General features: G+C 38.3%; 1 protein-coding gene across 12 annotated transcripts in view; it reads right to left on the bottom strand.

Annotated features, from left to right (window-relative positions):
- RBFOX1 (RNA binding fox-1 homolog 1) overlaps positions 1–11,234 on the bottom strand; it is a 2,584,986-nt gene that overhangs the window by 5,697 nt on the left and 2,568,055 nt on the right. The gene's annotated exons all lie outside the window — the stretch shown is intronic.

The raw sequence follows: 11,234 nt of genomic DNA, 5'->3' as shown, positions 1-11,234 counted from the left end.
CCCAGGCTGTCCAGAAGCAAAAGGGAACTGGTGGGCAGCAATAAGGGGGCAGAGAAGATGCCTCCTTGTCTCTGGTGGACCTCATGGATTTGAGGCGAGTGGGACACCCTGTCCTTTCCATGGAAGTACGACCACGCTCCCTTGATGGAAAGAATTAGGAGATTTAGTGAGTGCAAACTGAAAATTGTAAGCTCTCTTTATGTAGGTAGAGTAGAGTCCTTACTGTCACTACCCTCAAATGTTCTGCAAAATGCTTGCTTTTCCTTCTAGTTGAGGTATATTGAACGCAGCTACTTCCTGAGCCAATCATCACTAATCCGGAGTGACTCGGAAGGGTGGCTATAGAGCTGATAGATCATTTTCCCCAGGAATTGAGTGCTGTCTCTGCAGTGCTCCTAGGGTGGGAAGGATTTACAAGGGAGGATATTGGTGCCTAAATTGACAGTTTCTGAGCACCTACTGCTCCAGTTGACCTCAATGGGAACTATAGGTGCTCACACCTCTGAAAATTAGGCCCTACCTGTGTGATACTGGTAACTTAAGCACACATAGTTAGTAGACACTAGAAAATTTAGCCCTTAACACTTTCATAACACTGAGGAAAAAAACTTTGGCTAAAATGCAAAAATGAAGACAGATTATCTGTGTTGATGCTTCTTGAATCTACTATTTACTTCTATTATCTTTAGAACATCTGCAAATACAAAACTGAACACGGTGCCACATTTCATGTGCAAGTGCCCAGGGTAGACTATTGCCCTTAAAAGTGTTCCATGGTAAAACCAGAATGTTTCATTCTATAACAACACTGCATGAGGTAGATACCAAATATTCCTAATTTTCAGCTTCCTGCCTTGTCGCCTCAGAATGTTTGCACTTTTCCATTTGATTATCTCTCATAAGATATGGAATAAACAAAATTATGATCTATGAGTACAAAGAAGACAGTTCATGCAGCAAGTGCTGCACATATGTGTGGATGGCAGAAAACTTGTCAGTAACACTGGGAGCATAACTCAGAAGTTAGCTATGCCTGAGTTATGGAGAGTCTGAGCCGCAAAGTCATGGGTCACTGACACTGTGGAAGGTATGGCTTTGAGGGGAGTGCTCATATGTGCATATGCAAATAAAGCCACCTAGACAAACCAAAGACCCCTACGCTCATGCATATGGACATACTACTTTCTCCAACGCTATGCGCCTTCTGAAATGCATTCTTCCCATGACTTTCCCCAAAGGAGGTAGAACTGTGGGTGGCTAACTTCTGCCTTATGTGCCCAATGTTAGCCCTGGGAACAGCCTGTAGAAGGGGTTTGTGTATAAAGCACATTAGCACCTCTCTTGCCGCATGCAAATGCATGTGCAAGGGATTAGATTTTTATGTCAATGCCACTGAGTTTAAAAGATTCTGAAGTTGACAGCCAGATTTTAAAGAGTGCTCTGTACTTATCTGCTCCCATTTATGGAAATTAAAGGCCTGATTTTCCTGAGGATTCAGTACCCAGCAGCTCCCATAGAACACAATAGATAGGAGAAAACGGTTCAGGTTAGGTTGCCTTACTGAGTTGCTTGCTTGTTCTGTTGCTAGCTCATGTGAGCTGATGCTGACAAGATATCCACAAGCCTGTCTTTGGACCAGAGTCATTTGAAAATAAAATTATCAAGATCTATTTTGGTTTTCTTTATAATTTTGATTTACTGTAGCATATATAAAGGTATCATAGGTTCCAATAAAGACCAAACAAGGACGAAGAAATAATGCCTTGTAAAAACTAGACTGGTTCCCAATAATACATACATCCTTAAATTTCATAACCATGTTACAGGGAGAATTATATACGCTATTATCACCCACGGTTCTGCTTTATTTTTAGTTATCTTTTTATAGAGATAGGAACAATTTTGTCTTTGCTGTTGATTTAATGGTTATCTGAGCTGATATTATCACTGCCGTTCAGCGCAAGGGATGGAAGTTTAAATCTATAGAGGCCATTACGGAAGGTGAGGCCTTAGGCTTGTGTGACCTATTAGTTGTTCTGCGCCCTGCTCATCCCGGGGTGCTGAATGATACATACAAACCCATCAAATGTAAGTTCCAGTTTTACTGTCTTGCCCCATTCTCTGCTTGTAAAATTGAACTCTGGTACCACATCACAGTCTGTCTAAGAGTATCACCACCCACACTTCATAATGCCTCACAAACATGGGAAGTTTATTACAGCCTGAGGTGGGCTGTAGCCAGGGGAGATCATCAGAGTGATGTGGATGCAGATATGTAGGGAGGCCCAGTCAGAGGTAGGGAGGGATAATACAGAACTCCCAGTCCTCAGTACAATAACCGTGCATTTATCTAAACTACTCTGGCAGATAACACGCTTATATCACTGTTGAAATAATGTTAATAGTGTAGATACCATACAGAGAGCTGGAGCACACACAGGAAAATATGGATAAGCAAACAGAACATGAAGCATTTTCAATATCCAGTGGGAAAAGATGAGCACAAAGCATGCACCACCACGGTTAAGATTTTCTTTTGGAAACAAATCACTTATCAGTGGTTTACATTAAGTAGAAAGCATTTATCTTAGCATGATTATTGACCCAATTGTGTACAGTTGGGATATGTTCCTCATCCTACAATGAAATGTCAACTTGATAAGATAATTGCTTCCTATTAAATATAAATCATTGTATCTTAAGAAAATTTACTTTGCATTCCTATTCAGATAACTTTCTCCATTATAGAGCTTGTTCTTATTTCAGATATTAAAATAAAGATAATCTTTTCTAACCTTCCACACTACTACTATGTGAAAATAACAAACACCTCAACTGACAGTTTTAGGCGCCAAAAGGATTTATAGGAACATGAAATCCCACTCTGTCAGATGAGTGCATGTTAAAAACAAAACAAACCCTCCCACGTCTTTAGTTTAAAACTATATACAAAGCGTTTTGTAACAAGGAGTTTTTCCAAATGTAGCATAAAACAGAACAAGTGTTGCTTTAAAATAAAAAGGAGAAATTCTCAATTTTGCAAACTACTGGATAAAAGTCTTTATGAAGAAACAAAGTCACTACCATGGAGGAATACATTTACAAAGAAGAGAAAACCCATGCTCAGATATTATCTGGGGAAAATGCATTGAAAATTCCTTTGTGATTAATAGAGTTTTCTCTCCTCAGGGTGACCTCTACCTTCAGAATATGATGGTTTTATTATGATTAATAAATTTCATTTCCACAGAGGAAAAGGAACAGTGTCAGCTTAAACTTCAAGCAAGTAGTCTTCTTTTTAAATGCTAATTTTTAAACACGCCCTTGCGTGACACGAAAATCTAGAAGCTCACAAGGTTAGCAGAATAGATTCAGATTCCATTCTGAAAATGGGAGCAAGGATTTAAGGCATATTGTCAAATTGGAAACCAGTAACCCGGGAAGTCACCATGTGATCCAGTCTTTTATTCATTCAATCAGCCACAATTTTGTCAGCATGCTTATTTTTCATTAAAATTAGTATTATTTCAATGTTCTTTTAGAATTTACACTGGAAACAATCACTGTAGGTAAATGATGTACTAGGGCATATATTTATATTTTTTTTTAAAAAAAGGAAAATATATTTGGAATAGTTTAATAGTGTAAATGATTTCACAAAGAACAGTATATATTACAAATTGATAAATCACCGTGTCAATGCCAACTATAGGTACCCATCATAAAGAATTACAAATCATTGTCTCACAGGATATGTTTACGATGGACGTTTTATTATAATTTCCCATTGGTGCACAAATAGTGGGAACACCAATGTAAGAGATGTCCCAGCATTTTTCACAAGTGAAATTGTAGATGACATGGTGGTTAAAAACATTGTTGACAAAGTGCTGGCGGCACACAACATTGCTACCACTGCTGGATCTGCATAACAGTGATGATAGAATTATATGAACAACAAAGAGTCCTGTGGCACCTTATAGACTAACAGACGTTTTGGAGCATGAGCTTTCATGGGTGAATACCCACTTCATTGGATGCATGTGGGTATTCACGCACGAAAGCTCATGCTCCAAAACGTCTGTTAGTCTATAAGGTGCCACAGGACTCTTTGTTGCTTTTACAGATCCAGACTAACACGGCTACCCCTCTGATAGAATTATATGAAATTTTAAAATAAAGCACAGCATCCTAGTTTAGAACATCACTGTAAATATTCACATGGGGCTGGGTCCTGAAATCCTTACATATCACTCACTCCTTATGGCAAAACTCTCATTTAATTCCATGGGAATTTGTCAGAGTATAGCCAGAGTAATAATAGAGTAAAAACTGGCTTCAGGATCGATTACCTTATGTGGTAAGAACTCACCATGTTTAAAAATTGCTCAAATACTGTTGAAAAAGTGGATCTGTTGTTAACTGCTGGGGAGAGATTTTTTTTAAAAAAATTAAAATGACTAAATGATACTTGCATATGAACAGTGTTCACAAATATAAACAATTGGCTATGATCGCTCCAAGGTGTCATTTTTTACATTTTGTGTAGGTATTTCTGAAGTCTCTAAAAACTGGGGAATGTATCCCTTACTCCACTCCTAGTTCTTTATTTTTTTAGATTGTATACTCTTTGATGCAGAGACCATATTTTCCCTGTGCACCTAACCCTGGGAATGGGGCTCTGATCCTAACTGAGGACTTTGGTCCATTGTATCAGTTGAAAACCGTTTAATAATATATACTATTAGGTTTAATAACAAAATTATCAGGGGAAAATTCATAATCTATAGTACGAGGCCAATTAACACACTTTTCCTTGCTAGAACAATCTGAGCAGTATAAAAGGAATGTATGAAATAAAACTAAATTCAGGAATCTGATTTTCTCTCATCACTAATCCAAAACAAATATTTAGAAAAAAAAATATTGATCCTAAAAATATTTCTACTCGTCTGTCCCAAAGACTTCTTTCCCTGGCAGGTCACTGTTGGGATTATGTAAATTGCTGTGCACTGAGCAAATTGAATCCGAATTTTCACTGGCCCTAGTAACAATCTGCCAAGCTGTGGGCCATTAAATATCCGTTTCAACAGTCATGAGACAATGAAATTTAAAGTTATCTCCTTCTGATTACTATTTTTGTTCTCCCAATTTTTTTTTCAATTTGGACATATGTTTAGTAACCCATAAATTAGAAATTACTAGGATCTTTTGAGAATGGCTATTAACCCAAATAGTATAAAGTACAAGTTTTGAGCTTTAGCAGTTTTTAAACATGTGGTGGCTAAAATGAAGTAAAGATTCAGATGAGAAAGACAGCAATCAGAAAGATGTAATTTTATAGTCCAATCTCTTGTAATTTTCCAGGGCTAGAAACAGATTACTTGTATCACTGGAAAGCTAATAATTCTAATACTTCCACAATATAAAGCATTTTTATTAGCTGTAACGGTTAATGGACTATCTGACCTTACAATGATTGTCCCTTGGTCTTGCAGCTACTAGAGCTTGGACCAGTGTAACTTTCAATTGCTGAAATTCCGTGTGTTGATGGCTATTGCTATTTGACAATAAAGCACTAACCTAATGTAATTTTAGAAATAGATAATGTTACCCTTATCAACTGAATAAACAGGGTTGCCTAGGCAGCAGAAGGTAGAACAAAATGAGCAGTGACTTCTGTCTCTTTCACGATAACCCTGGCGCTGACCAGTGGAAAAAAGTGATGCCAGGGAAACTGTTCCTCCCAACCAATAGGTGCCATGTAAAGCAGAATCCTGGTCTCGTTAATGACTATTTGATCTTGAAGGTCATCATGGAAGCTTTTAACAGGTAGCAAGTTTAAAACAAACAAAAGGAAGTATTTTTTCACACAATGCACTGTCAACCTGTGGAACTCCTTGCCAGATGAAGTTGTGAAGGCCAGGAGTATAACAGGGTTCAAAAAAGAACTACATAAGTTCATAGAGCATAGGTCGATCAATGGCTATTAGCCAGTATAGGCAGGGATGGTGTCAGTAACCTCTGTTTGGCAGAAGCTGGCAATGAGCGACAGAGCATGGATCACTTGATGATTACCTATTCTGTTCATTCCCTCTGGGGCACATGGCATTGGCCACTGTCGGAAGATAGGATACTGGGCTAGATGGACCTTTGGTCTGACCCAGTATGACCATTCTTATCTTTTTATGGGGCAGAAGGAGTCAGAGTAGAGGCAGGCAGGTTTCAGTGGCCAGAGAAAAGGAAGGCTTAGTTGCAATGGTGACCTGCCTCTCTCCCTATAAATGGTTGCAATGACTGGTCACCTCAGCCAATCTACTGGTCCCTTGGATCACCATGACAGACTTTAAGAAGTCACCCTGGGGCTGGTGTCAGGCCTCTATTTCCTGCCCAACAACTGACATTTTTTAAGAAAACAAAGGTACTGCAATACAGTATAAAGCAGCTACTCATGTTTCAACTCCTCATTTCATATCATGTGGATGGTATGGTAGGGTTCACAAGTAAAATACTTGCAGTACAAGATCCTGTAACATCCCATGTGAAGTCATGCTTGTTAATGATACTTTTAAATAGCAAAAAGGAAAAAAGTCCTTTTGTAATTGTGCCTGGCACACAAAGGGTCATGAGGTTTGACTTTGGCTCCCCCTCATCTGGGGAGGCCAGGCTCAGACTTCACTCCCCCCTCCTGGGGTCATGTAGTAATTTTTGTTGTCAGAAGTGAGTTGCGGTGCAATGAAATTTGAGAACCTCTGCTATATAGTATTAGCCAGAAAAGCTAATACATTTGAGGTCATCTCTAATGATAATAAAAATTTTCTGTGGAACCCTCCACACTCACTGAGGGTTCTGGGGCAGCTATGGCCAGGACAATCCCTGGAAGCATGGCTCTAGTAGAGCTGTTCTTTCAGAGAGCTGGAGGGAAGGAGCCAGCACCCAACCCCTGAATGGGACAATAAGATGGGATTTCTAGGAGGAGATCCTCGTAAAAAATTTCCTCCATCTAGCCCAGCAACATTTATAAATTGAAATGTTGAATAGTGATCTGCAGTATTTCCAATTTCCCAGGAACTAAAAGAAAGATAGGGAACCAAATTCAGACTTATCATAAGAAGGTGAAACACCAAGGTTCTCAATAATTAACCTGCTTACACAAGGTTTGATTTTGGGCTATGGAGTTTGCATTTCAATATGGTAAAGGCTGGATAGCTGCCTTACAGACTTTGGAGAGTGATTCTGGACTCTCCAGACACGAGTCCTAACTTAGACTCTGAGATCCTTCAGGCCTCAACCTTTTCTTTCTCCTTGTCTCTAAAATGCTCAGCACTTGTCGGCACTAACTAATTAATACATAACAGGTGTATACATTTTCTTGTATACTGCAAGTGTATTTTCTAATAAAAGTTCCTCTGAATGCAGACCTCTTAGTGGAGGATTCCACAGAAAGATTTTGTTCATCTTCCATAGGACATAAAGCCTTTGCTGGGATATTTGTGTGGAAATAGTTATGACTCTTGCCTCTACTTAGGAACAGCCCTGTGTGTGTTTTACATTTCCTCTTCCATTGCTTTCTTGTCCTTCAGGGAAATTTACAGTGGTATTACTTTTACCTGTAACGATCTTCCTAAAATTCATCAAGTAATAGAGAACTTTGTGGCCTGTTTTACATGAGTTTGACATTTCCTTAGCACCTGTGGGGGTCCTATTTTGTGTGGGTTTTTATTTATTAATGCCTTTCATCCCAATTGTGGTAACCTCATGCAGTGGAGGCATTTGTTTATTATTAGTCTTGTTAGTAAGAGGAGTTTTTGATTGACAGCACCAGTTTTTCTCTTGCCTGGTAGGGGGTGTCATCGACAATTCCCATTACTGTCTGGCACTGAAGGAACTTAAAAGTGTAAATCCCCCTCAATCCTTCCCTGTAGCTTGTTATATACCTGCAGACACCTGACAGTGGGATGCCACTTTGGCAGATCCGGTCAGCTAAATAGGATAGGTCAATATTTTGATTGCAGAAATACCCAAGATGCTACAAGATTGGTGATACCATAGGTGATGCTCTCCCCTCTGAGTCATAAGTGAATTAGTGCCTCAGCATGGTGCTAGTGTCTGGGTGCTGCTCAAGGATTTTATTTCAGATGTAAAATCCAGTCTGGATCACTTATGTTTATTACTGGTCCAAAGGTACTTGTCAAATGAACGGGGTGTGTGTGAGTGTAACGGGGGTGTTAACCTAATGTCTAAGTCAAATTCTAACTTGATAATTACATCCTGCCTACGTACATTCCTGCTTATAATTTCTACCAGGATAGTTATTTTCTCGTTATGCTGATACTAATTCTCCTAATAAAAACTGTTGCGTGGGGATATTGAAGCATAGTAAATACCATGTTCCACCTGAAAAGTGGCTGCCTATCTACAGGAAATGAATGATTCTTGGTTTAGTCTGCAAAGTATTTTTGGATTATTATTATTATTATTATATTGTAAGTATTTAACAGGTTGTTTTCTATCATACTATTACTATACTGTGTACTTGACAACATAACTTTTTATGAAGTCTGCATTTTTATTTACTCCTAAACTTTGCAGTATACAATACTGCTTTTTTAAATTCAGCTTTTGAAGTGTAATGAGTGTGACAACATACAGATTTTGCCATTTGTTCTTTGTCTACTGCACATGTGTGTAAACCATAAATGTATACACAGACACCAGAAATGGCATCTACCTTTCAAGTCCCATATTTTCATCATATCACAGAATTAGTTTCTGGATATATTAAGACATAGTTGCATTACTCTAAGAGCATAGTGCAAGGAATGCATTGACACACACAGACACACCTGTTGAGATCAGTAGAAACATAGATTATTCACTTTTTTGTTATCGAAAGAGCTTCAGATTGCAAATCCTCCATTTACAAATCACAGAACCCCAGCTTTACTTAATCTTGTCATGTTGTCACATTTGACTAGCCATGTGAACTGACCTAGAACTGTAAGCACAAGGAAGGCAAGCTGTCAAAGAGATAATGACAAAGATGCCAACAAGGGCTGCCAGTGTTTTCACTGGGTGAGATAGAAGGATTAATCAAACTTCACTACAGAAAAAACAGAGGATAATCCAAGTGTTTACTGATTTTATCAACTGATCCCATGGTTGCACATCTTATAACAACAACTACCAGGAGCAGTAACAAATTAAGTTCCATATAAGCCATACACAACTATTTACAGCAGCAGTAAAAGGATTTTTAAAGTGCTAACATAAGGAATTCTTGAATTTATTGAGGAAAATTAATTGTATGCATTAGTACAACATTTCCTACCCTTTTCAAAGCACAAACCTCACTATTTGTCATTTTTCACAGGGAAAAGCAACACAGACATTAACATTAAATATGGTAGTAGCAGAAGAATCTTCCAGGTACTCCAGCTACCCTTCATCTTTGGTTTTACAAGGTTAGTGGGAGGGGAAAATGTAATAAGAAAGGTATCTCGTTCAAAGTGCTTCTTTGCTCTGCCAAATGGCTGCATGAAATGAAGTCAACCCCTAGGGCAGCACAAAGGAATTCTCAAAAGTGAACTTATATGTCTTTACAATGTGATCTAAATAAAGCTGACGCCAATATCTCAGACTGTATTCTTGCACTTTTGAAAATTGATTTAGATTATTTTCATATGTAATTCTTGGTAATTCCTTTTAAACTTCCATATCTGGCCAGTATCTCCCCCCTTTATCTCTGAGTAAGGCAGTGAGCTGTCTGAGGGCAGAATTTGTCCAGATATGATTAGCTGTGTATCATGTTGAAGGTTCAGCATACAGGCATCTCAGATACATTTATATACTGATGAAAATATTCACTTTAAAATAACTGTCTACCATATCTTGCTAGTGCTCCATGCATAAAACTTCCACTGGTGCCAGAAAACTGCACAGATCAATGGCAGTATTTGGGAACTTTGCAAACCTGGCAATCAAAATGATTTTAAAAACTATACCTTCCACTCAAACCATTTACAACTTCGTAGGGTGCCTGATGCTTCATCTATAAGCCAAGTGATAAAAATAGTATAGTTTTGCAATGTTAGAAATTAAAGCAATCAGAATTTGTCATCTTTTTGGGGAGACTTTCTTTCACCAAAGTACTTGGCTGTGTTTTTCTAAAGCTAAGAAATACACTGGTATGTTTCATTTGTTTGTTCATTCATTCATTCTTATTTCCTTTGGGGGGGATAACTATGATTGAAGAAGGGAAATGAATAAAGTAGTGAGTTGAAAAAAAAGATGTTATATCCACTTCTACCACATTTCAGTCAGAAAGCAGGTTCATATAATAAACTTTGCCCATTTCTCTATCGCACCTAAACCATAAACAAGCAGTTCACACATGCTTCTGAGGGAAACAGTATCAACTATGCAAGCACACTGGATTTTGTTGGTATTGTAGAGCAGAGTTGCAAGAAGTTAAAAATTACAGGAAGAGAGGTATAAATCTAGAATAGTCAGAGTATCCATTTATTACACAAGACTACAAGAAGCAAAATGTGTGTCCCAGCAAGCACCTTTCTTCAGGGAACCTGCATTTTGATATTATAAAACCTGAAGTAAAAATTTAAATTCTGCTTTGGGGAAATAATTCAAATATACTAACATTACTACTAAAATACTGTTTTGCAATCAACATGTATTTACAACTACAAATTTTGAGCCACAACACATTCAGAGCCATGTTCTGCCCTCACATGGGGTTTGATGCTGTGAGATGCCAAATGCCTCTGCATTTCAGGATGAATTCTGCCCTTATATGCCCATTTCTAGAAATGTGCTGGAGAGGGTTCTCTGGAGATGTTTGTTAAAATTTCACCATCAGCTGAATGGAGGGTCAGGATGGCTTCCCTTCCTCTGATCTAATTTACTCTCCACATGTTGTTTAATGATTCCTGCCAAAGATGACCTAGCCCTCAAGCATATAACATTTGTTCTGAAGAGTAATTATTTTTGGCCTTAGAAAGCACCAGATTCCATCAAGTGTCAGATATTAAAAAGTCCTACGGAAGGATCCTCCTGACAGAGATATCTGTGTTTGATATGAGCTCACTACTCTCTACATTCATTCTGAGTGTCTTATTTTAACCATAACCAAGGAAGACAGAAAAACCACTTGGCAAGCCAACATCTGTTGAAGGCACTACGTGTGAGAATTTTACAGACGTTCCTGTACAACACAC

The sequence above is a fragment of the Mauremys mutica genome, chromosome 11 (genome assembly GCF_020497125.1).
Source record: "Mauremys mutica isolate MM-2020 ecotype Southern chromosome 11, ASM2049712v1, whole genome shotgun sequence".
NCBI classification, from domain to species: domain Eukaryota; kingdom Metazoa; phylum Chordata; order Testudines; family Geoemydidae; genus Mauremys; species Mauremys mutica.
The sequence above is the reverse complement of the archived record's forward strand: the minus strand, read 5'-3'. Positions and strand labels throughout refer to the sequence as shown.